Source organism: Suncus etruscus, chromosome 7 (genome assembly GCF_024139225.1).
Source record: "Suncus etruscus isolate mSunEtr1 chromosome 7, mSunEtr1.pri.cur, whole genome shotgun sequence".
Lineage (NCBI taxonomy): Eukaryota > Metazoa > Chordata > Mammalia > Eulipotyphla > Soricidae > Suncus > Suncus etruscus.
In genome coordinates this window covers 83,962,412-83,989,911 of record NC_064854.1, presented here as the reverse complement: position 1 = coordinate 83,989,911, position 27,500 = coordinate 83,962,412, and the positions used below count along the sequence as shown (strand labels likewise).

At 36.8% G+C, this 27,500-nt stretch overlaps 1 protein-coding gene and 1 pseudogene across 1 annotated transcript in view; one reads left to right on the top strand and one right to left on the bottom strand.

Annotated features, from left to right (window-relative positions):
- Positions 1–27,500, top strand: part of FBXO9 (F-box protein 9) — a 505,156-nt gene that overhangs the window by 73,128 nt on the left and 404,528 nt on the right. The gene's annotated exons all lie outside the window — the stretch shown is intronic.
- On the bottom strand, positions 8,498–8,596 carry LOC126014535 (uncharacterized; annotated as a pseudogene).

The following is a 27,500-nucleotide window of genomic DNA, read 5'->3' as shown; positions in this document are numbered from 1 at the left end:
TACTCCTCTTCAAAATAGTACTGGAAGTACTTGCTATAGCGATTAGGCAAGAAAAAGATATTTAGGGAAACCAGATAGGAAAGAAAAAAGTCAAGCTCTCATTGTTTACAGATGACATAATACTGTACTTAGAATACCCTAAATACTCTACCAAAATGCTTCTAGGAACAATAGACTCATATAGCAAGGTGGCAGACTACAAAATTAACACAGAGATATAAATGGCCTTTTTATACTCCAATAATGATAGGGAAGAGAAGGAAGTCAAGAAGGCAATCCCATTCATATTAGTGCCACACAAACTCAAAAATCTTGGAGTCAACCTTGACCAAAGGACGTGAAGGACCTATACAAAGAAAACTCTAAAGCCCTTCTCCAAGAAATAAGAGAGGACACATGGAAATGGAAACACATATCCTGCTCATGAATTGGCAGGATTAACATCATTAAAATTGCAATACTCCCCAAAACATTATACAGATTTAACGTGATCTCCTGAAAATACACATGACATTCTTACAAAGAAGTGGATCAAACACTTATCAAGTTAATTTGGAACAATAAATACTCTCGAATAGCTAAAGCACTCCTAGGGAAAAGGAAAATGGGAGGCATTAACTTCCCCAACTTTAAACTGTACTACAAAGCAATAGTTATCAAAACAGCATGGTATTGAAATAAAGACAGACCCTCAAATCAGTGGAATAAGCTTGAGTTCCCTCAAAATGTTCCCCAGACCATACAATCACCTAATTTTTGACAAAGGAGCAAGAAATCCTAAATGGAGCAGGGAATACCTCTTCAACAAGTGGGGCTGTCAGAACTGGTTAGCCACTTGCAAAAAATGCGAACACAGACCCCCAGTTACACATCATAGTATGAAGGTAAAATCCAAATGGATTAAAGATTTTGATATCCGACCTGATACCATAAGGTATATAGAACAGCACATCGATAAAAACACTCCATGACATTGAGACTAAAGACATCTTCAAGGAGGAAAACTGCACTTTCCAAACAAGTGGAAGCAGAGATCAACAGATGGGAATACATTAAGCTGAGAAGCTTCTGCACCTCAAAGGAAATAGTGCCCAGGATTACAAGAGCCACCCACTGAGTGGGAGAAACTATTCACCCAACACCATCAGATAAGGGGCTAATCTCCAAAATATACAGGGCACTGACAGAACTTTACAAGACAAGAACATCTAATCCCATAAAAAAAATGGGGAGAAGAATTGAACAGGCACTTTGATAAAAAAAAAAAAAAGAAATTCAAAATGCCAAAAGGCACATGAAAAAATGCTCCTCATCACTAATCATCAAGGTAATGCAAATCAAAACAATGATGAGATACCATTTCACACCACAGAGATTGTCATACATCACAAAGAATGAGAATAATCAGTGCTGGTGAGGATGTGGAGAGAAAGAAACTCTTATCCACTGCTGGTGGGAATGCCGTCTAGTCCAACCTCTATGAAAAGCGATATGGAGATTCCTCCAAAATCTGGAAATTGAACTCCCATTAGAACCAACTATTCCACTCCTAGTGATATATCCTAAGAACACAAGAATACAACACAAAAACACCTTCCTTACACCTATATTTATTTGCAGCACTATTCACAATAGCCAGGCTTTGGAAACAACCAAGATGCCTTTCAACAGATGATTGGCTAAAGAAACTGTTGTACATATACACAGTGAAATATTACTGCAGCCGTCAGGAGAGATAAAGTTATAAAATTTTCTTGTACATGGATGTACATGGAATCTATCATGCTGAGTGAAATAAGTCAGAGGGAGAGAGAGAGAGATGCAGAATAGCCTCACTCATCTATGGGTTTTAAGAAAAATAAAAAGTCATTTTTGCAACTATACATCAGAGACAATGAAAGTAGGGCTGGAACTTCCAGCTCACTTTATGAAGCTCACCACAAAGAGTGGGGAGTGCAGTTATAGAAATAAATATACAGAGGAAATCTACCATAATCATGTGAATGAATGAGGGAACTGGGGTACAGATGGGGGTTGTGTGGGATGGAGAAAGATTTTGGGACATTGGTGGTGGGAATGTTGCCACTGGTGAATGGGGGTGTTCCTTACATGACTGAAACCTAATCACAATCATATTTGTAATTAAGATGTTTAAATAAAGAAAATACTAAAAAAATATTTCTAGCTGTGAGCATATCTCATAGCTATTTCAATTTCACCAATGTACTAAAGCATATCTTTGTCAGATTTGGTACTCATTTGTATTCTTGATGTTATTGTGACTGTTAAAAATTATGTCTTCTTTTAAAAATTTTATTTTTCTAGACTCTATTCTATGCTTCCTTCTAGGATCAGGGCAAAAACCCAACTATAGAAGACCTGATTAAAACAACAAGATGGGGCCCGGAGAGATAGCACAGCAGCGTTTGGGGGCCTTGCAAACAGCCAATCCAGGACCAAAGGTGGTTGGTTCGAATCCCGGTGTCCCCATATGGTCCCCCGTGCCTACCAGGAGCTATTTCTGAGCAGACAGCCAGGAGAAACCCCTGAGCAATGCCGGGTGTGACCCAAAAACCAAAAAAAAAAAAAAAAACAATGATGGAACAGAACTCCCAGAACCATAAAGATTCCATCCTAGGCTCTATCCATTGACCTGTGCAAATACCAAGATCTCTAGCTACAGAGGCAGGATTTTGTCATCCATGTTGGAGTGGAAAGTTTCTAGACACCACCAAAGAACCAAGGGGAGATTTAAAAAAAACATGTATGGAGCCTCTAATTATTCCCATGACAATATACTTCAAGGGAGGAGGAACCCTGTATCTCATCGGCCAAGGAAATTCCCCTCTAATTTCCCCAATATTTATTGTGCCTATTCAAGAAAAAAAAAAGAGGCACAAATTAACTTTTTATTTTGTTTGTTTTGCTATTGTTGTTGTTTGTTGCTTTTTCTCCGTGGGTTTTCTCTTTTCCTGTGTGGTCTTTGTTTTGTTTTTTATTTTAGGACTGTGGTTATTGTTGGTTGGTATCTGTATTGCTGTGGCGCTTTTCGAGTTTTTGTTTGATTTCATTTTTTAAAATTTTTTTAGTATTGTTTGGTTTCTCCCTTTTCCCTTTCTTCTCTTAAACTGATATTTATAGCCTCTAGAAAAGAAGAACTCCTCCCATGTTTTGCTTATTTGATTTTTGCCCCATTTTATTTTTTTTCTTTTCTTCAAACAGAACTACATAATTTGTTTGTTTGTTTGTTTGTTTGTTTGGGTCCACCTGGCAGTGCTCATGAGTTACTTCTGGCTCTATGCTCAGAAATCGCCCCTGGCAGGCTCGGAGGACCATATGGGATGCCAGGATTCAAACCACCGTCCTTCTGCATGCAAGGCAATGCCTTACCACTGTGCTATCTCTCCAGCCCCAATAACCACATAATTTGAACCATCTTATTTCGCCTCACAAATTGAGGGGGAAATACATTAAGTGGAAATTAAAAAAATGATCAGATATACTAAACACAGAGGGGACCACTTATACTAGCAACACAGGTGGGAAAGGAGGGGGAAATGGGATGCATGCTGGAAACAGAAATGGAGGGAGGACAACATTGGTGGTGGGAATGCCCCTGATTCAATGTCACTATGTACCTAAAAAATTACTGTGAAAGATTTGTAATCCATTTTGGTCAAAATAAAAATTAAAAAAATTATTTTTTAATCATTTGTTTCTAAAAGAAATGAATTAAACTTTGATACAATTTCAAAAAAGAGGGAGATGTAGCCATACACACAGAGCTCACACCCTGCTTTACCCAAAACAGAGACTTTGCACTAGTTTTGTTTTCAATTCACCCGCCTCTTTTAAAATGCAAAAGACACCCTTAACATTAGATAAGTACATTAGGTACATTAGGTACTTTATTCTATTAACTCCATCCCCCCCCCCCCATGTAGATTGGGTCTGTATAATGAAGTTTGCACTGGAAGGACAGTTGTCACTCAGCCCACAAAGCTGAGATTCCCCTGACCTCAATCTTTTCTCTCTTATGCCTGGCATGTTTTCTTAATTTTTGCAGCTCCTCTGCTTCAGACCCATTCACCCATGTTTGAATTAAGGCAGTGGAGCACTTATACACTAGTATACTGCATATTTATGAATTCTTTAATAAACCCATTATTGCATTACAGAAATGTGAGTCATTGTTTGATACTTTCCCCCAACAATGTACAAACAGCATCACCTACCATAAAGAAGGATGCCTGCAAACAGGCTTCAAAAATATGTTTAAACTCAGGCTAGAGTGACCAGTGTGGTAAAAACTTGGTTCCTAGATGCCACAGGCATCTAATTACTTGGGGATACTACATGTTCACTTTCTAGCAAGGAAACTCAGAATTTGGACATGTTTGTGTTTTTGTTTCTTTTGAAACATCTCCTCAATGTCATTTTATCCAACTCTGTATCCCTTAATCACATCCTGCAATCACATGTCCATTTTATTATTATTTCTACATTTTACTTCCCAGAAACTTTTACCTACTAAAATATAGGGAACTCTTTTTGGCTTCAAATGCCTTCTAGATTAGTGTTGACAGTAAAACATAGATAAGAGTGTCTGGTGAATTTCACAGCAAAGTAGGAGACTTTCTAAAATGAAAGAGACTTTGAAGAGAAGAAACTTCATTGAGATGAGGACTCTTGAGACCACTGCCAAGGCTCTGCTTCCAGATTCATTGCTGGGACACAGGCCTTATCAGGTCTTCTAGAAATAAGGGTAATATGGTCTACCTCAAAGCACTTTCAGAAAAAATAAAATGAAAGAATAAGAAAGTCTCAATGCATTCAACAATATTATTCTTTTTAAAAACTTTTTTTGTTTGGGAGCCACACTCAGAAATGCTCAGGACTTACTCCTTCACACAGAATAGTTTCCTTTGAACTCACGGGAAAATATGTGGTGCTGAGGATTGAACCTGCAAGGCAAGTGACCCACCCGCTATTCTATTACACTTGTCTCTGCAATCAACAGTTTAGGTGATAATCAAAGTTTTATCAAGATTTGTTGAAAACTCAGCTTGGGCATGAGATCCAAGCTGCAACCACAGAACTTTGTAATGTGCTTGGCATAGTGGCAGGCAGGATTTGGTTAAAAGGATGAAGGAGTTAGGAAACATGTGGTGGAGGTTGATGCTGATTGGTGTTTGTATGTTAAATGCCTAAAAATCAACTATCCATAGTTTATTAATCACTTTTTAAATTAAGTATGAAAATCATTTAAGAAAATTAAAACCCAGTCTGAGTTGACTCTGCACAAGAGCTATGCACACAATGAATCTGCTCTTCCTCCTACAGATATCTGTAACAATAACTTCTGACTAAGTTGTTGCCACTGATACAACTTTACAAGCTTGGGAACTTTCCTGTAATTCAATGCCTCCATGGAGGAATTCCTGGTGGGTGAGGTTGTATGATGCCAGTATCCATTTGGGTGCCTGGGAATGTTTGCTCCATGGTCTTCTCTTAAAGAAGCTTCCCAGATGAAGAAGTTTCACTCTCGATGATCTGAAACTTGTACCAACTTGCATCTTTTATATAATTATGAATCCCTATCCTGTAAGTGGATAACACTAAACTTTTACAAGTTCAAGGGTATACATCAAATTCCAGACTCCATTGACAAAGTTTTAATACAAAAGGCAATGAATATATCAGATGTCCATTCCCAGTTGTTAATATTATAGAAACATAGTAAACTATTATAATCAAAATTAATAAATACTATGTGCCAAAATAAAAATGAAAACGTGTAACTACTAACAATGCTCAGGTCTAAAAAAAAAGCAGACTTTAATGTTAAAAATAACTGATATTAGTGTATTATAAAAATCTGGTGCAAAATTTGATTCCAATAGACTTGTTAGAATAAAATTTATGTTACTATTAAAACTTAAATTTGTTAAGGTATGGGGCCGGGAAGGTGGCGCTAGAGGTAAGGTGTCTACCTTGCAAGTGCTAGTGTAGGATGGACCGCGGTTCAATCTCCCGGCGTCCCATATGGTCCCCCAAGCCAGGGGCGATTTCTGAGCGCATAGCCAGGAGTACCCCTGAGCGTCAAACGGGTTTGGCCCAAAAACCAAAAAAAAAAAAAAAAAAATTTGTTAAGGTATTGTCAAAAATAACTCACAATTAGTAGACCCAATCTGATAGGAAATACTGAGAACAAAGCTCAAAAGGCATTTGGAAATAAAAATATTTGAGTTCCCAGATTTTGATAACTTCATACATCCTGAATACATCAAGAAACAGAGGGAAGTGATAAATGGGTACAATTAAGATATTCTGTATGGGGGCCGGAGAAATAGCATGGAGGTAAGGTGTTTGCCTCTCATGCAGAAGGTCATCAGTTCGAATCCTGGAGTCCCATATGGTCCCCCGTGCCTGCCAGGAGCAATTTCTGAGCCTGGAGCCAGGAATAACCCCTGAGCACTGCCGGGTGTGACCCAAAAACCACAAAAAAAAAAAAAAAAGATATTCTGTATGGCATTTATTCAATATTGTGACATGCAACTATATGGATTTCTAGATAAACCAATTGAAAATGTAATCAGAACATTTAACACTTTGCTGTGATCACCTTGGAGAGTTCAACTATTGATTAAAACATTTTTTATGTGTCCTTTCACAACAATCATTTTAAGAGTCTTTGAGTTTTTGAAAGAAGAGAAAAGGGGCATTTAATTGTGCCCTCAATGTTCTAATGATTAAATAAGCTTGAAATCATCTCTGTTTTATATATATATATATATATTTTTTGGGGGGGGGAGGGCCACACCTGGCGTTGCTCAGGGGTTACTCCTGGCTGTCTGCTCAGAAATAGCTCCTGGCAGGCACGGGGGGACCATGTGGCACACCGGGATTCGAACCAACCACCTTTGGTCCTGGATCGGCTGCTTGCAAGGCAAACACCGCTGTGCTATCTCTCCGGGCCCATCTCTGTTTTAATCCACTGAAGCAGACATACAATTTAAAAGAATGTAAAGAAATTAATTACAGCTGTGAGACTGTAATCTATAGAGACTTGCACTTCACCAAATATTAATGCAATTTACTCAGCTAATCCTACTTGTTCAGAAAGAAAATTTCCACATAGACTTGCAATAGGTGATAAAGACTAAAATTTTGTCAATAACTACTTGAAAACATGGACATTTGTCAATACTTACTGGGTGCCAGGTGCTGTTCTTCCCAGAGACATGCCTGTATCAGACCTGTGTGCGCCCTGTAAGATATTATCGACCCTCTCTCCATTGTGCACCCTCAGTCATAATAGCCTTATTGTGAATGTCACAGCACTGCCCTCCCCAGAAGGTCTGTCTGCCTCATGGGCCAGGTGACCTATCTGCTGCTTGGCCAAATGGAATGCTCTACAAAGCTTTGATCACACCCAGTTACACTCCTGCTTCTTAGATGATGAGGAACACATGCCCCAGGGATCAGCTAGTCCCAGAATGACAAAGGCACAAGTAGATAAAAGCACAATAACATAGAGAATCAATGCGAACTATGGACAACCCACAATTCCATAATATACTTTAGTGAAATTTGGATATTTTAAATACATAGTATCAACACAGGGCAAGCTAATTTAGGAGCAACAGAATGGTGCTTCAACAACTAAAATACATTATTCTACAGTCCCAGAGTCAAAAGTACAGAATCCAGTGTAGGCAGTGCTTGTCTCTCCTGTGGCTGGGTTAAGTTATCTCCTGTGTCTTTAAATGAACCAGCTTCCCAGGCTTTATCGTACATTTTCCACTATGTGCATATTTCCATGAGTATGTCCCTCTTTATATAAAGATTAAAGATTAGGGCCACCTAGTGGTCTCACTTTATATTGTTTCTCCTACTCGAATTCATAACCTCAAATACAGCCACAATCTGAGATACTGTGAGCTCGGTTGTCAACATATCCTTTTTTCTTGGTTTGTTTATAGTTGGGCCACACCTAAACCTAGTCTATGCTCAGGGATTACTCCTGGCGCTGTGCAGGGATCACTCCTGGCAGTATTCAGGCGAGCATATGTGATGTCAGGGATGAAATTGGAGTCAGTTCCGTGCAAGACAAACTTCTTACTCCTGTGCTACCTTTCTGATCCTCAACATACATATTTTTGGAGACATAATTCAGTCCATAAAAAACAGATGTTTCCTTGTTTTGTTTTGTTTTTGCTTTTGGACCACAAATATAGGTGCTCAGAAGTTACTCCTGCCTCTGTAATCAGAAATTATTCCTAGCAGGCTTGTTGGGCTGTAATGAAATGCCAGGGATCAAACCCCAATCATCTGCATGCAAAGTAAATGTCCTTCCAGCTGTGTTATCATTTTAGCCCCCACAAGTGTTTTTTTTAATATGTACTTTACATATAAGAAAACTGAGTCTCAATAAAAGAAACCTTTACAAGATAATAAGGAAAACAAGATGTGCTGACTTATTTTTTTTTCTTTTTTAAGATTGGAACAAATTTGAGAGGCATCCTTGTGAAGGGGCCATGCTAATCTCTCTGTATCATTCCAATTTTAGTATATGTGCTGCCAAAGTGAGCACAAGATGTGCTGACTTCTGACAAAGTTTTTGCTGTTTAATTTTACATTCCACTACCTAACTACCACTGTGAACAAAATATCCAGAGTGAAATTTTGGTAGCCTATAAGTTTTCTTATTATAATCACTTAAGCACATATTGTTTATGTACATGATGTCTCATTTCATTATCTTTCCCCCAGAAATACAATGAAAGAATTATAAATAGGAATTTCTAGAATGTTCCAATATGTCTTGAAGTGTTGGAGTTCATACTTTTTATTCAGAAAACTCAGTTTGATTCCTAGAACTATGTGGTCCCTGATCACTGAGCTAAATAAAAGTAGCACTCAGAGTACTACTTGGTATACTCCTTCAAAAAAATTCTAGAACATTATTCATTTCATTCATTATATCTTATTGCTGCACCTGCTCTGAGCTAAAATGCTTGAAAATACCTTGCCTCTTGCCCATTTGGAGACCAAAGTCAAGTGGGAAGGCATACAGTCATTAAACTTTTTACATTTAAGTCTCAGCAGAGATCAGCATGCAAGGGAGGTAGGGTCTCAGTAGTGTGCCAGACTTGACCTTGTGGGAAACACAGTTGCAGCTAAAATACAGAGAATGAACAGCTTAAGAGTGAGGAGGTAACACGTAAGAAAAGGCACAGAACATCCTGGAGAGTGGAAGGTAGCATTTCCAACACTTCTGCATCTTGAGAACCAATTATGAGTGGATATGGTGGGAAGTTTATCTGAAAAGATAGCTATCACTCACTGTGGTTCTCCCATCAGCCTTAGTTTCCAATGCAAAAGTAGGTCCCAGATATTCCCTAGGACCACCTACACACAGAGTGAAGTTGCACCTATGTGTGACCACGAAGGCTAAGTGCTGATAATACAACAATCTGTTCTTTAGGAGGCTAAAGAAAAAGAGAATAAGTACCATAATTTATTAGAACAATTACTATAGTAACCACCCAGACAAAATGATAGAAATGTAACTTCGACTTTTTCCTTACTGTATATAATTTTGGCTACTAAAATGTCTGATAAAATGTTTAATACTACTTTATTAATAATTTACTTATGTTAAAACTGTTAAAGGGAGGTTGGAGAGATAGTATGGAAGGTAGGGCACTTGCCTTAAAAGTGGCTGGCACCAGCTCTAATATGATATCCTGACAACAAAGAAAATGGGAACAACTTGGCCCAAGAACAGGTTATCCTAACTCACCAGCTAACGACAAGACAAAATCAGAAGACTTGTCACCCTTTGGTCGGTCCAAAAGCCAAGATCGCGATTTATAGATGACTGGCTGCTAGAACCACGACTGGACTGAATATATTTTGCGACCAATAAAAAAGCCCTAGTTTAGGGTTTAAAATACGACCCGCACAACAACCATGATCCCCAGTTCCAAAGGTCTGGCAGAGACAATCGCAACGGAATGGGTCTTCTGGAAACACAATGAAAGACGCTATCCTAGGTTCCACCCTAGGATCAGTGCAAAGACCAAGACCACCAACCACAGAAGATGAGACTGAGGGGACAGAACTTCTAGAACCACAAAGACTTCATCATAAATCCCACTCCTGGACCTGTGCAGATACTGAGATCTCTAGATACTGAGGTCTTATTTCATCACCCAGAACAGAGCAGTTTTCCAAACACCACGAAAGCACCACCAGTAGAGTAAATGAACCTGAAAGGAGTCTATAGTTAATCCCGTGACAATATACCCCAAGAGTGGAGAAACCCTATAGCGCTTAGGCCAAGTGAATTCCTTTTCAAATGACCCCGATATTTACTATGCCAGTGCCGGAGGGGGGAAAAAAGGCAAAAAGCACAAAACATTTTTTATCTTTTATATATTTTTTTCTTCATTTATTTTTTTTTTATTTACCTATCTACTTTTTGTCGATTTCTTTGTTTTGGTGTGGATATTGAAGTTGTTGTCCCCATTTATATTTGTATTGTTTTGTTTTGTTTTTCTTCTTTTCTTTTCTTTCTTTAGGTGCTCCGCCATGTTTTTTAACTCAAGACCATGGCTTTTTTTGTGGTGCCTATCATTATCACGGGAATGCTCACTGAATATTTGACATTTCTTTTTGTACTGTTGGGGTGTTCCATCTTCTTTTTCTCCTTCATCTCTTAAACCAACGATGAGCGCCTCTAGAAGGATTCCGCCCATTTTCGGCATATTAGACTTTTACCCCAGTTTATTACTTTTATCTTCTTCAAATAAAACCACATAACTTGAACTATATAGTTCTTCCTCCCAGTTAGAGGGGGAAATAGGGAGGCACCAGGATCAAGACTACTAAGTAGTAAGCTAGGTACAGAGGGGACCACTTATTCTCGCAGCCCCGGGGGTGAGGGAGGAGGATATGAGAGATAGGATGAACATGGAGGTGTAGGGAGGACAAATCGGTGATGGGAACCCCCCTGATTTTATGTAAATATGTACCTATAATATTATTGTCAACAATATGTAAACCACTATGATCAAAATAAAAATTATATTTAAAAAAGTGGCTGGCACCATGTATGCCAGCCCTCCTAAGCTTATCAAGAAAGAAACCTAACCACAGAGTCAGGAATAAATCTCTGAGCACTGTAGAATGTGACCCCAAAACAAAACTGAACAATTATGTTACCAAATTACCATTTTTATAGGTAAAAATGCTTAAACTCTAAACAATTTCATCATGCAACATATATGCAGCCATGTTAACTGTTGTATAATCATGGAAGAGCAGATTTCCCTCCTCATCCAAAGGAGGAAATAATGTTCACTCCACAATTTCTACTTTCCTTCCCCAAATGAAGTGTGTCTGGGCTGGCGAGTCAGGTGTGGCCCATCTCAGGGGAGTTTGATGCAAGAGAACCTGGTGGTGGCTGGCCTGGTCACCTGCCTCCTGTAACCAGTTTAGTGATACAGCATGCAGGTGCATGAGTAGTAGTGATGGGTGCCATTGTGTTGATGGGACCTCTTAGGGCAAGAAGGGCTTTTTAAGAAGACTCCCCCACAGCCCAGTGATTTCCAAGGGCTTTTTAACAAGTCTCCCCCCAGCCCAGTGCTTTCCAACTTCTCTCCAAAGGTGGTGAGAGCTGGCCCCTTGTCCTGGCAGGCTACAGCCAAGTGCCATGGTGGGAGATGCTGGGTACCTCCATGATCTTGCCACAAAGGAAACTGGTCTTAGATGCTCCTGCACCTGGTGACCTGTTAGATTATACCTTGCTTTACCCAAAACAAAGATCATCCCTGGTTTCTTTGTATCTGTTTACAACTTGATTTCACCCAAAACAAAAATTGTCTTATATGTAAACTTGGGGCAGACAGGCTCAGGATAGCCTGAGCTATTTGTCTTTAATCTGTTCATACTATTCCACTGGGGGGTGGTCTCTGTATTCAATAAAACAGTTCTGGCAAGCATCTTGCACCTTAGAAAATAGAAGATTGCCAGACAATATGTGTTTTACTCTCAGCCTGGTATGGATTATTTCATGCTTATCTCTGCTTTAGACTCATTCACCTGGTATTGGAAATATAGCACAAGAGGCAATTTTATAACTGGTGCTTGATCAGTGACCAGAGGATTTGAGAAGACCCCCAAAGATGGTGAGTGATGACCTTCTAGTGGGTAATTACCATGATAGCTCCCTTGAGCTGGATTGACTTTATAGAAAAACAAAATAATTTACATTTCATGGTTTCTAAGATTAAGACAGATGCCTCTAAAGATAAAAAATAAAGATTGGCATACAGCAAAAGTTGAGAAAATATAAAAATATAAAAAATATGAAAAAGAAAAATATAAAAATATATAAAGAAGAAACGTTTGGCCTAACTACAAAGTAACCCTATCCAAAAAGTATACAGCCTTAAGATAATATACAGGCTCCAAGCACTCTAATTTATCTAACCCCATAGTCTTTCTTCAAGGTCCAAGGAAAGATTCTCCTCAAAACAGTTTTAACTGTCAGGTTACCATGTTAGCTCATCCTGGGGCAAGTAAATTCTGACAGTTCCATTCATTCCTAAACAATCTCCAATTTTCCTAGGCTGACCTGCAATTAAGGTTTCCCTGTAATGTCAAGGTTACCTATGCTTGGCCAATGTAAAGATGCAATGGATAAATGAAAATGATGGGTCGAAGGTGTCTTTGAGCCTCTCATCCTCCATAGGAGTGTTATGTTAGAGGGTGTCTTTTTTTTTATCTCTTTTCATGTTTGGGAGAAACTACGGTCTTCAGAACTTTTCTATATATTGAGAGGAGAGACCTGGTGGTGGCCAATAGTGCAGTTCCAGGGTATATACTGATTGATGGTTGGTTCCTAGAATAGGTGCAGAGAACTGTGCTGGACCCAACCTGATGTCCAAGTGAATAAAGCCTAAGTCAATTCACCAAGGCAAATGTTTCAGGGTCTAAGGACCTCTGTAGCAAGAAATTACTGAGTTCTTGTCCCTAATGTATAACTCTTCTTAGTTTCTAATATTTTCCAATTTTAATGCACCTATGCAAAAGGAACAGCACAATAGATATTATTGTGGCCTAAGGAAAGATAATTATTGAACAACACATATCATGGTTTATCAAAAGCACAAAGACTTCATGGGTACTATCTCTACTCTCTTCTAAGAATTTCTACTAACAAATCTGAATAGAAAAGGGAAAGCAAAATAAATACATCATAAACATATACATGTTAAAGAGATACGCTTAAGAAGTGTACAAAAAGGGTATACATATCTCTTAAGTCTTTTGAGATAATCTGAGAGGGTAGATAAATTCTGAATCCCAACTTCAGTCTATATAGTCTGAAAGAGCAACTCGCAGCATTCACTGATCAGGATCTATCCAAGGATCTCTCAAAAGCAGAAACCAGTTGTGAACAATAGTTTATGATGAAAGAAAGTGGTAGAAATTGATCACCAAGAACACATCAGCAACAACAGTGTGCCTGCCTTCTTCTTTGAGGATGACTTGCAGTCACTATAATGACTCTGACAGCAGCAGCAGCCAGAGTGATGACATAGAGCAGGAGATCTTCAGGTAGGATGAGCTACTGGAGAGGACCATGAGCAGTTCACATGCTAAAGGTGTTGCCTGAGTCCCACTTTCTATGTAGTAAGCTGTCTGCAGCAAGTCTACCTGAGCAGATGTATATAGATTCTTCAAACATATATTGGAGTAGTACCATAAGCATCAGTGTGACCTCTGTGGCAGTGGTGCATCATCTTCTCGGAAAAAAAGAAATGGCCATATATAAGAAGGAAGGGCTAAATGCAATATAAAAGGACATTATGTATAATATGGATGAACATTAAACATAGAACATTAAACACCATACACACACTCACACATAGATGGACAAAAGGATCGATCCATAGGAAAAAGTGACCCAGGTGGAATGAGTCAAAGTCCTTCAAAATATGAAGCTGGTATGTCAGGTTAAAAGGTTTTATAGTTCCTTAGAGTAATAGACATTGATGTAGGGGAACTTTGCTGGGAAAAAAAGGCTTCGTGGTTTAGAAATGCATTTATTATAAGAGCAGAGATCAATTCCAAATAAGGCACAAATATCTGAGGTTTCTTATTGTGTGAGTAAACCCATTCTAGAGGCCCAGACACCTAAGCAATAGCACCTGTAGGGAAATTAGGGATTGAAAAAATTAAAAGCCACAGGTATGAACCTGGAACAATAAAACATTTGAAGCTGGTCCATAAAAAAAATCTAATTCCTGTTGGGCCTTTTGTGATAAACACCTGGGCTATTTAAATCTGAATTTCCTTCTAAAGTGCTAAATATTTTGCTTAGTTCTGAGTTTGGATTCTTAAGGGAGGAATGGATTGTATTTATTCATCTAAGAGTTTTTGAAAGTCATTAAGAGTCCTCAGATTTTTCTGATAAATAAAAATCTGTTGGGGATGTACTGAAGTATGCTCCAATACAAAGCTCAATTGTTAAAATAGAGGTAAATTCTGGATTATTTCTATGGTTATTGTTAAACCAGCACCCTATATGAGCTGATGACAAGTTCATAAATTGCATTGTAAATCTTTGTGAATCTGAGTCGACAGTAAAATGTCATTCACCTGGGAAAACTTTTTACGGTCTGGATGTAAAACTGCTTCAACAAAATATTGACACATGGTGGGTGAATTTGCCATGCCCTGAAACCAAATTTTCTGTTGAAAGAGCTACACAGAGGCCCTGTTATTAAGAGAGGTCATGAAAAGGCAAATCTTTCTGTCTTTTTGGATGTATAGAAATATTATAAAATCATTCCTTTAAGTCAATTACTATCAAGAACAGTCTCTTGGAATGACTACTGGTGAAGGTAAGCCATTCTGCATCTTGCCCATCAAAACCATCTGAGAATCTACGGACTTTAAATCATTTGAAAGTCTCCAGCTACCTGATAGTTTCTTAATAATAAATACTGGCCAATTCCAATTAGAAAAAGATGTTTCAATGTGTCCTAGCCTCAACTGTTCATCAAATAAGTTTCTAAGTGCCTCTAACTTTGTACTGTGGATGGGCCACTGGGTATTCCAGATTGGAACATTGGAATGGGAATGGATTATGGACTCTTTAACCCAGGGTCCCTAATTAAAAAGGTGAAAACTCTGAATTAACATACTGGAAGGTGTTTTGGTGAGGAATGGGATATTCTTCTCCCCATAGTGCATGCAAATCACGTCCCCATAAGCTCAGAGAAATGGGACCTAATAAAGCATGAATATCACCTGTTGATTTTTCTGTCCTATACACTTCAAATACCTAGTGCTTTGATGAACAGGATTTGGAGGCAAGACCCCTCCTATCTCTTCCAAACTATTTTGAATTCCTTGTAGGGCCCTATTTCAGAGCCAATCTCTAAAAGAAATCACAGACACAACTGCCATCAAATCAAACATACCTTCAAATTTTCTGTCCTGAATTTCAAAAGTTAACATTGGATTTTTTTTTTTTTTGGTTTTTGGGTCACACCTGGCGGTGCTCAGGGATTACTCCTGGCTGTCTGCTCAGACATAGCTCCTGGCAGGCACAGGGGACAATATGGGACACCGGGATTCGAACCAACCACCTTTGGTCCTGGATCGGCTGCTTGCAAGGCAAACACCTCTGTGCTATCTCTCCGGGTCCAACATTGGATTTTTATCTTTAGGCTTAGCAGTAAGAGCTATAAAAGCAGAAGCCTTAGGGTTAGTACTCTGAAGCTTCCTTCCCTGACCTGATGTGTTCATTTTCCAGGAATAACATAAGGAAGTAATAAAATTTGAACTATATTTTCACCTTTTTAAGACCCAGACTGTGAGTACTGAAACAAAAACTAGTATTTCCCCTACATGGTCAGAATCTATAATCACCAGTGAATTCCTTTGACTGTTAAACTGCTTCTTCCTAAAACCATCCCCACAGTCTGTTGTGATTTTGCTGTGCTTTGTGTGTCGATTCTAAAATTATATTAATATTTCTGGATTCTTTGTTTTTCTGCATCTCCTTCTTTGATTTTGGTGTATTACAGAAGTTGCTTCTTCTTTTCTGTTGCTTGTGCAAGTTTGCAGTGATCTTTGTGTTTTTCCTACTGCTTTCTCTTAGTTTAGCTTTCCAAGAGCAACATTACCCAATTGAGAACTGAAAATGCTGTGTTCTTCATGACTCATATTCTTTTGTGATTTTTTGGGCTTTGTCTTTCTATTCTAATCCTTTGTTAATATTACTGTATCCTTTTTTTTTTCTTCATCTCCTTCTTTGATTTTGATGTGTTATTGAAGTTGCCTCTTCTTTGTTGATTCTTGTTCAATTTTGCACTGCTGTTTATGCTTTATTCTTCATGACATTTCTTATTCTTTTGTGATTTGGCTGTGCTTGTGTTTCTATTCTAATCCTTTGTTAATATTACTGTATTCTTTGTTTTTCTTCATCTTCCTCTCTGATTTGGATGTGTTATTGAAGTTGCTTCTTCATTGTTGATTCTTGTGCAATTTTGCAGTGAACTATGTGTTTGTCCTACTGCTTTCTTCACAGTTTTGCTTTCCAAGACCAACATTACCCAACTGAGAGTGGAAAAAGGTGTGTTCTTCAAGATTCTTATTTTTCTTTACTGATTTTGCTGAGCCTGTGCTTCTATAATAAGAGTTTGTTAATATTACTGTATTCTTTGTTTTTTTTATCTCCTTCTTTGATTTTGATGTATTATTGAAGTTGCTCCTTCTTTGTTGATTCTTGTTCAATTTTGCAGTGATCTATGTGTTTCTCCTACTGCTTTCTTTATAGTTTTGCTTTCCAAGACCAACATTACCAAATTAAGAGCTGAAATTGCTTTGTTCTTCATGACTTTTCTTATTCTTTTTTTTTTTTTTTTTTTTTTGGTTTTTCGGCCACACCTGTTTGATGCTCAGGGGTTACTCCTAGCTAAGCGCTCAGAAATTGCTCCAGGATTGTGGGGCCATATGGGACTCCTAGGGATTGAACCATGGTTGTGATCTTTTCTTGGCTAGTGCTTGCGAGGCAGACACCTTACCTCTAGCGCCACCTCGCCGGCCCCATGACTCTTCTTCTTTTGTGATTTGGCTATGCTTTGCGTTTCTATACTAATCCTGTGTTAATATTACTGTATTCTTTGTTTTTCTTCATCTACCTCTCTGATTTGGATGTGTTGTTGAAGTTGCTTCTTCTTTGTTGATTCATGTTCAATTTTGCAGTGATGTTTATGTTTTTCCTACTGCTTTCTTCATAGTTTTCTTTCTTTCTTTCTTCCTTTCTTTTTGGTTTTGGGCCACACTCGGTAACACTCAGGGGTTACTCCTGGCTATGCGGTCAGAAGTTGCTCCTGGCTTGTGGGACCATATGGGACGCCAGGGGATCGAACCGCGGTCCGTCCAAGGCTAGCACAGGCAAGGCAGGCATCTTACCTCTAGCGCCACCACTCGGCCCCTCTTCATAGTTTTCTTTTCCAACAGCAACATTACCCAATTAAGAGCTGAAAATGCTTGTTTTTGCATGGTTCTTCTTATTCTTTACTGATTGTGCAGTGCCTGTATTTCTATAATAATCCTTTGTGGATTCTTTGTTTTTCCTTCATGTTCTTCTTTGATTTTGATATATTACAGAACTTACTTCTCCTTTGATGTTGATTGTGCAGTTTTGCAGTGATCTTTGTGTTTTTCCTACTGCTTCCTTCTTAGTTTTCCTTCCCGAGAGCTACATTACCCAACTGAGAGCTTAAAATGCTGTGTTCTTCAAGATTCTTCTAATTCTCTACTGATACTGCTGTTCGTGAATTTCTATAGTAATTTTGTTGTTATTACTGTATTTTTTGTTTTTCTTCATTTCTTCTTAGATTCTGATGTGTTATTAAAGTTGCTTCTATTTTGTTGATTCTTGTTCAATTTTGCAGTGATCTGTGTGTTTCTCCTACTGCTTCCTTCATAGTTTTGCTTTTCAAAAGCAACATTACCCAATTAAGAACTGAAAATGCTGTGATCTTCATGACTCTTCTTATTCTTTTGTGATTTGGCTGTGCTTTGTGTTTCTATTCTAATGCTTTGTTAATATTACTGTATTCTTTGTTTTTCTTCATCACCTTCTCTGATTTGGATGTATTATTGAAGTTCCTTCTTCTTTGTTGATTCTTGTGCAATTTTGCAGTGATCTATGTGTTTGTCCTACTGCTTTCTTCATAATTTTGCTTTCCAAGAGCAACATTACCCAATTAAGAGCTAAAAATGCTGTGTCTTCATAGTTTTTCTTATTTTTTACTAATTTTGCTCTGGCTGTGCTTTATAATAATCCTTTGTTAGTATTTCTGGAGTCTTTGATTTTCTTCATATCCTTCTTTGATTTTGATGTATTAAAGAACTTAATTCTCCTTTGCTGTTGCTTGTGCAATTTTACAGTGATCGTTGTGTTTTCCTACTATTTTCTCTTAGTTTAGCTTTCCAAGAGCAACATTACCCAATTGAGAGCTGAAAATGCTGTGTCTTCATGGTTCTCCTTATTCTTTACTAATATTGCTGTGCCTGTGTTTTATAATAATTCTTTTTTAATATTCTGAATTCTCTGTTTTTCTGCATTTTCTTCTTTGATTTTGATGTATTACAGAAGTTGCTTCTTCTTTGCTGTTGCTTGTGCAATTTTGCAGTGATATTTGTGTTTTTCCTACTGTTTCCTCTTACTGTATTACTGTATCATTGTATTCTTTGTTTTTCTTCATTTCTTCCAGGAAAAACACCCCACGACACATCCTAGTCACAATGATGAATCCCACAGATAGAGATAGAATACTGAGAGCAGCAAGATCAAAACGGGAAATTACATTCAAGGGAGCATTCTAGAAATTTACAGCAGACCTGTCACCAGAAACACTAAAGGCCAGAAGGCAGTGGTGGGATATATTGACAATGAAATAATGAAATAAATGCTTCGTCTAGAATACTGCACCCAACAAAACTCACTTTCAGGTCTGAAGGAAGTGTGCATGACTTCACAGATAAACAACAGCTAATAAACTTTACAGACTCAAAAACCAACCTGAAAAGAAAAACTGAAAAATCTACTTTAAAGACAAGACAGACCAACAAGCACACCAAACTTCTACACAAAGATGGCAATAAATCCCATGACAGTTATATTTCTTAATGTCAGTGGACTAAATGCACCCGTTAAGAGAGGCACAGAGTGGCAAAATGGATCAAAAAACTGAACCCAACCTTCTGCTGCCTACAAGAAATACACCTGAATAGTCAGAATAAACATAGACTCAAAATCAAAGGCTGGATGAAAATGATCCAAGCAAACAACACCCTTAAAAAAGCGGGAGTGGCCATGCTAATAACAGATGACACAAACTTTATACTCGGAAAAATTGTAAGGGACAAAGATGGACATTATGTACTAATCAAGGGATAAGTACAGTAGACACCGGCACACTCGCCTCCTGCCTTGCAGCATCTTAATTGTGGACATCCCCACGTGCCAGCTGCAAGGCCTTCACATGCCACAGCTGGCACGTGTGCCATAGGTTTACCATCGCTGGCATAGAACATAAGGCACAACACACCTAACAGAGACCATACTGTTTTAAATAAAGTGACTTAGCCATAGCCAAAGTAACTGAGATTCAACTGAGTTTCTTTAGTAAGAGAGATGTAATTTATGAAACAGATGTAACAATTAGCTAACTCTTGCAGATAGGTAAGTATGTGCTCTGTATGTCTAGGATTGATCTGTTTGCCACAGTGAGTTCTAATAGCAAGTTGCAGATGCAAACGAAGTAGAGGCAACAAGAATCACAGACACTACTACACTGTAGAGTTCGAGGTCACAGTAGTAAGAAATGTAACAGTAACTTCTCCGAGTTCCATTAGTAGAGACTGAAGCAAAGTCAAGGTAGGCCAAGTTGTGTTAAGTTTCTGTGTGGGTGAGTTGTTTGAAGTTTGTAGGTATACTATATCTAACTAATATGAAATTATTTAACGAGTGGAATAGGTGAGTTTGATGTACATCTCATTAATGTATGACTGAGTCCTCGAAGAAAAGGAAGTTATGTCAGTTAACATATCAGTTGTAAATGACATAACATTCAGTCTAAGAGTAAACAAGTGTAACAAACAGAACAGTAACTTAGGTGATTTCCATGAGTAAGTGAGCATTTGTCTTGGCTCTAGAGACTGAAAGAGGAAGTGGTATTCAGTTTAATGGTTGAGTTTTATTAAGTGAAGCTGTTTGAAGTTTATTCGTGTTTTTATTTGTGCATATTTTAGGGGTAGCAGATCTAAGTAATGAAGTATACGAAATGAGTAGAGTTGGTGAGTATGCTGCAATACATCTAACTGATGAACAAATGAGGATTGGGAGAAAAGTGGGTCACATTGTTGAACTGAAGAGCTCGAAACTATGTACCTTTCAGTAGGTGAGTTCACTAATTTTGTGAAGTATGATAGATTGCACAGATCTAACCTTTTCACCAGTGTGTTTTCTGAACGACTTGCATATGTACCTAATATAAGAGAACTAACAGACACTGTGTATTAAGTATCTTGAGTTAGGTGCAACAAGTGTACCAAATGTAACTGTGAGTAAACTGAGTCACATTAAATATTTAAAGGCATGAGATAAAACAGACAATATGAGTTTAAGAGTAAGTGGAATATGTTAGTGATATGTTTTTAGATGAGAAATACCGAACAAATGAAACATTATATAAACTGAATAGTGTTTAGGTGACTTATTGAAATGATGTAGAAATGAGTACTGTGAGATATTTACTTTACATGGGTTAAACCTAACAGCTTTCAGTGACGTGTTTTCGATGAAATTTCAGATAATTCAGTTAAGGGAATTGTATCTAACAAAAGTCATAATTTTTACACATCATAATAGATCATCAAATATAAATGTATGCAGCAGTGTTTAAGTAAATAATATCAGTAATTGGTGTTAGATGTCACATATCCAGGAGATGTAACCTCAACATGTACTTGTGCTTAGTTAAGTAAGCTGTGAGATGCAAGAAATAAGAGTGAGTTCTGTGAGGTAAGTTGAATAACAGTGAGTTGTAACCTAAGAAACAGATTTAGCACTAAATTAAGTTAACACTAAGTTAAGTATGTGAATTAGATGTAACATTTAATTTTTGCAATGGTGAGTTCAATTTGTGAGTTGCATATGTTAACTTCAGGAGATGGAATAGAGGCAATAGTGTGTTAATTAACTTGATTTAGATAAAAAATTTGTTACAAACGTAACACTGACTTAACTGAGTTTCATTAGTAAGTAAAATGCCTTAATTATGAGACTGGAGAATTTTAGTAAGTAAAGATAGTTTTAGTTGTGTTGTATAGTTGTGAGATTTTAGGTGTAAGAGATCTAACAAATATAAAAGTATATTAAATGAGAGTAGGCTGTAATAAATCTAACTGATGTGCAAGTGAGTAAACTGAGATAAGTCTGTTACATCGGTTAACATAAGAGCTGTAAATGACGTAACATTCAGTATAAGAGTTAAGACAATTCACTTATTAAATTATATTGTATAAAAGTAATATAAATACAAGTAATATAAAAGATGTAGCAATTAATAAATAATAATTAATTTATTATATATTTACATTATATATTCATTTATAATATAATATGTAATGATATATATCACATAATATATGATATATAATAATATATTATTACATATTACTATAATAATATCTAATAATATATTATACATTTATAATAATAAATTTAATAATAATCATTAATTTATGTAATATGTAACAGAACCAGGATATATAACCTTTATTAAGGAGAGCTTAACTTGATTTTAATGCAAAGTTACTAAGATTAAAACTTAATAGTTGTATGAGATAAGTTGAATTAAATATAACTTTTGATTAACCTAGGAAACCTATTTAACAATGAATTAATTGTGTATGTTTAGTATGTGAGTTAGATTTTACAGATCTAACTGTTGTGACAGTGTGTTCAATTAATGAGTTGAATTTTTAAGTACATATGATGTAACAAAACTAACAGAAGCTATATTGTGTTAAGTAACGTGACTTAGTTGTAACTAGAATAACAAATGTAAATGTGGTTAAACTGAGTTATTTTTCTAAGAAAAATGTAATTTATGAAACAGATGTAACAATGAGCTAACTAATTAAGGTATGCACTTTAGATGTCTCAGATAGAACCTTTCAACAGAGAGTTCTATTAGCAAGCTGCAGATGTAATGTGCAGTAGATATAACAAGATAAAGATGTAAAAATATGAGTCATGAGTTAGATGTATAAGAAGTGATGTAGAAGTGATGTATAAGAAGTGAACATTAGTAAGTCAAATGCCTTAGTTATGAGACTGAAAGAAAGAGTATGTGAAGTTGTGTTAAATTTAGTTTTTGACTTTAGTAAATGATGATGTTTTAAGTTTAGTTGTGTTTTTTATTTGTGAAGGATTTAGGTGTAACATATCTAAAAATAATAAAGTATATTAAATTAGTAGAATAGGTGAATTGTCTGTAATAATTCTATATGATGAACAAATGAGTAATTGAGGATAAGTATGTTACATTGGTAATATAGGAGCTGTAAATGATGTAACATTCTGTGTGAGAGTTATGATAATTCAATTAAGGGAATTATATCTAACAAAAGTAATATTTGATATAAGTGATATAAATGCAAAAAAATTAAAAGATGTAGTGGTGTATTATGTAAAGAAAAATCATTCATTTTCATAAGATGTAACAAATCCAGGAGTTGTAGCCTTTATTTGAGGAGTGTGTTAAGTTGATATCGCTGCAACATTAGTGAGTTATGTGAGAGAATTTGAAGAAGCTAAAGCAGATGTAAGATGTGAAACAGATGTAACAATAAGTTAACTAATGGTGTTTGTGAAGTGTGTGGCTTAGATTTCACAGATCTAACCATTGTAACAGTGTGTTCAATTAATGAGTTGAACATGTTAAGTACATGAGATGCAACAATACTAACAGAAGCAGTGTGTTAAGTAAAGTGAGTTAAATATAACTAGAGTAACAAATATAACTACTGTGAATAAACAGTTACTTTAGTAAGAAGTAAATTGTGAAACAGATGTAACAATTAGTTAACTAATTGAGTTAGATAAGTTTGTGAGCTAGATGTCTTCAAATCTAACAGTTTCCAACAGTGCATTCTATTCGCTAGTTGCAGATGTTCATTGCAGTAGATGTAACAAGATAAAGACCCAAAAAAGTGTTAAGTAATGTTAGTTAGAATAAAAATGTGTAATATACGCACAAATGAATGATATTATTCTATGTCTATCCCTCTTCTTGTGATTCGTTTCACTCAGCATAATACTTTCGATATCTAGGAATAAGCAATTCTGCTTCATCTGTATCATTAGTCATTCATTTGTTTCTAGATTCTGGCTAATGTAAATGGTGCCATGACGAACATGTGAAAGCAGAGAGCTTTTCTGCATAGTCTTTTCTGGTTATCGTCTTTGGAGTAGCATTGCTGAATCTCATCGTTTGAGGGCAAATCCATATTGTTTACAAAGATGTTACAAAATGGCTATACAGTCATCATTCCCAACAGCAGTAAATGATAGTTCATACTAGCACTGGATGATCTGGCTACTTTCAGTATTCTGTCTCTATCTGTATTATCATCGTTTTTCCTCAGAAGTGCCTTGGGGTGCTTTTATTTGGGTCTGATGTAGTTGGTACTCTTGGGATATCCAGGATGTGGGTGTATACTTTCTTCAGCTCTGGTAAATCTCAGCAATGTTGTTATTGACTGTGGCTTCTTCATAGGCCTTTTCTTCCTATCAACTTTGGACCACTATAATTCTTATGATGTTCCTGTTAATTATATCCAAAATATCCCATTTCAGCTAACTTATTCTGTCCTCAGCAGCAGCAGAATATCTGCTGGAGAGGCTTTCCAGTTGAGTTTTTTCCCCTGTCAAAGTTTTCTTTTCTTTTTCTTTATTTAAACGCAGTGATTACCAACATAATTGTACTTGAGTTTCAGTCATGAAAAGAGCACCCCCTTTAGCCTATGCAACCTTCCCATCACAAATGCCCCGATCTCTTCCATCCCTCACCCCTACCTGTATTTTAGAGAGACCTTCTACATCCCTTGCTCACAATGTTATGATAGTTCTCACCGTAGTTATTTATCTAACTGCATTCAACACTCTTTGTAGTGTGTTTCAAATCTTGAGATAGTCCTTCCCACCCTCATCCCTAGTAATTATTTCAATGTCTTTTATTTTTCTTAAAACCCATTGATGAGTGAGACTATTCTGTGCCTCTCACATCCTCTGACTAATTTCACTCAGCATAATAGGTTCCATATAGATCCATGTATAGGAAAATTTCATGACTTCATCTTCTGACAGCTACATAATATTCCATTGCATATATGTACCACAGTTTCTTTAGCCATTCATCTATTGAAGGGCATCCTGGTTGTTTCCAGAGTCTCACTATTGTAAAATGTGCTGCGATGAAGATAGGTGTGAGGAAGAGATTTTCATATTAATTTTTTTGTGTTCCCAGAGTATATCCCTAGTAGTGGTATAGCTGAATCAAATGGGAATTCAATTTCCAATTTTTGAAGAATCTCCATATTATTTTTCATAAGGGCTGAATTAGATGGCATTCCCACCAGCAGTTAATGAGAGTTCCTTTCTTCCCACAAAGCCCCGCCAGCATTATTGTTCTTGTCTTTGGGATGTGTGCCAGTCTCTGTGGTGTGAGATGGTACCTCATTATTGTTTTGATTTGCATCTCCCTGATTATTATTGATGTGGAGTATTTTTTTCATGTGCCTTTTGGCCATTTGTATTTCTTCTTTGAGAAATTGATCATTTTTTCTCCCCATTTTTGATGGGATTAGATTTTTTCTTTTTAAGTTCTGTCAGCACCTTGTATATCTGAGATATTAGCCCCATATCTGATAAGTGAATAGGTGGCTTTTGTATCCTATGCATTATTTCGTATGAGGTACAGAAACTTCTTAGCTTAATATGATTCCATTTGTATATCTCTGACTTGTTTGGAGAGTGCTGTTTCTTTTCTGAAAATGCCATTAGTTTCAGTGTCATGGAGTGTTTTATCTATGTGTTGTTTTATATACCTTATTGTTTCAGGTCTGACATCAAGGTCTTAAATCGATTTGCACTTGACTTTGGTGCATGGTGCTAATTGGAGGTATGAGTCCATTTATTTTGGAAGTGGCTGACGAGTTGTGCCAACACCACTTGTTTAAGAGGCATCCCTTGCTCCACTCTTCATTTCTTTCCCATTTATCAAAGGTGCATGGTGTTAATTGGAGGTCTGAGTCCATTTATTTTGGAAGTGGCTGACCGGTTGTGCCAACACCACTTGTTTAAGAGGCATCCCTTGCTCCACTTTGCATTTTTTCCCCATTTATCAAAGATTAATTGATTGTATATATGGGGAGTATTCTCTGAATACTCTAGTCTATTCCATTGATCTGAAGGTGTGTCTTTATTTCAATACCATGCTGCTTTAATGACTATTGCTTTGTAATACAATTTAAAGTTGGGAAAAGTGATGCCTCTTATATTTCTTTTCCAAAGGGTAGTTCTAGCTATTTGGGGGAGTTTATTGTCCCAGATGAATTTCAGGAGTTTTTGATCCACTTTTTTTGAAGAATGCCATGGGTATCTTTAGAGGGATCACATTAAATCTGTACAATGCTTTGGGGAGTATAGCCATTTTATTGATATTAATCCTCCCAATTCATCGGCAGGGTGTATGCCTCCATTTCCTCATATCCTTTTATTTCTTGAAGTAGGCTTTTGTAGTTTTCCTTGTATAAGTCCTTCACATCTTTAGTTAAGTTGAAACCAACATATTTGAGTTTGTGTGGCACTAATGAAAATAGAATTGTTTTATTATATTCATTTATTCTCTATCATCATTGGTCTATAAGAAGGCCATTTATTTTTGCGTGTTAATTTTGTAGCCTGCCACTTTGCTATATAAATCTATTGTTTCTAGAAGTTTTTTGGTAGAGTCTTTAGGGTTTTCTCAATATAGTATCATGTCATCTACAAACAGTGAGAGCTTGACTTCTTCCTTTTTTATATGCATGCCCTTGATATCTTTTTCTTGCCTAACTTCTATGGCAAGAACTTCCAGCACTAAGTTGAATGGTAGTGGTGAGAGAGAGCAGCCTTGTCTTGTACCAGATTTTAGAGGAAAGGCTTTTAGTTGTTCTCTATTGAGAATATTTCCGTTGGCTTGTGGTAGATTTTCTTTACTATATTGAGAAAAGTTCTTTTATTCCCATCTTTCTGAGAGTTTTTATCAAGAATGGGTTTTGGACCTTATCAAATGCTTTTTCTGCATCTATTGATATGATCATATGGTTTTGATTTTTCTTTCTGTTGATATGGTGTATTATGTTGACTGATTTACATATGTTAAACCATTCTTGCATTCCTGGGATGAAATCTAATTGGTCGTGATGAATAACCATCTTGATGAGACATTGGTTCCTGTTTGCCAGAATTTTGTTGAGAATCTGTGTTCATCAGGGATATTGGTGTGTAGTTTTCTTTTTTGCAGCATTGCTGTCTGGGTTTGATACCAGGGTGCTGTTAGCTTTATTAAAACTGAAGGTGTTCCTAATTCTTCAATTTCATAAAAGAGCCTGAACAGGATTAGTAGAATTTCCTCTGGAAAGGTTTGAAATAATTCATTAGTGAATCCATCTGAGCCTGGACTTTTGTGTTTTGGGAAGACTCTTAATGACCATTTTAATTTCCTCAGTAGTGATGTGTCTGCTTAGATATGCAAGATCATCCTGGTTTAACCATTAAAGAGTCCAAGAATTAATCCATTTCCTCTAGGCTTTCATAGTCTCTGATTACTCTTTGAATTTTCTGCATTATTTTATGGTCATCTCCCCCTTTACATTCCTAATCCGGTTATTAGGTTTTTCTCTCTTCATTTCTTTGTAAGTTTTGCTAGTGGTATATCTACCTTGTTCGATTTTCAAAGAGGCCAACTTTTTGCTATTTGTTGATCTTTAGAATTGCGTTTTTGGGTTTTCCATTTCATGATTTTCTTCTCTAAGCTTTTTTTTTCTGGCCTACCTATTTTTTGGTTTTCTTTGTTGATCATTTTCTATTTTTAAAGCTGGTAACATTAAGCTTTTTTGATACAGGGCCTCTTCTTACTTTCTGATGGTATCCTTGCAAAGGTTATAAATTTTCCTCTTAGTACTGATTTTGCTACGTCCCATAAATTCTGACAATTTGTGTCATTGTCATTTGTTTCCAGGAATGTTTTGATTTCCTTTTGATTTAATCTCTTACTCACTGGTTGTTCAGTAATGAATTGTTTAGTTTCCAGGTGTTGAAGTTTTTCTTTTAGGGCTAGTTTTGAGTC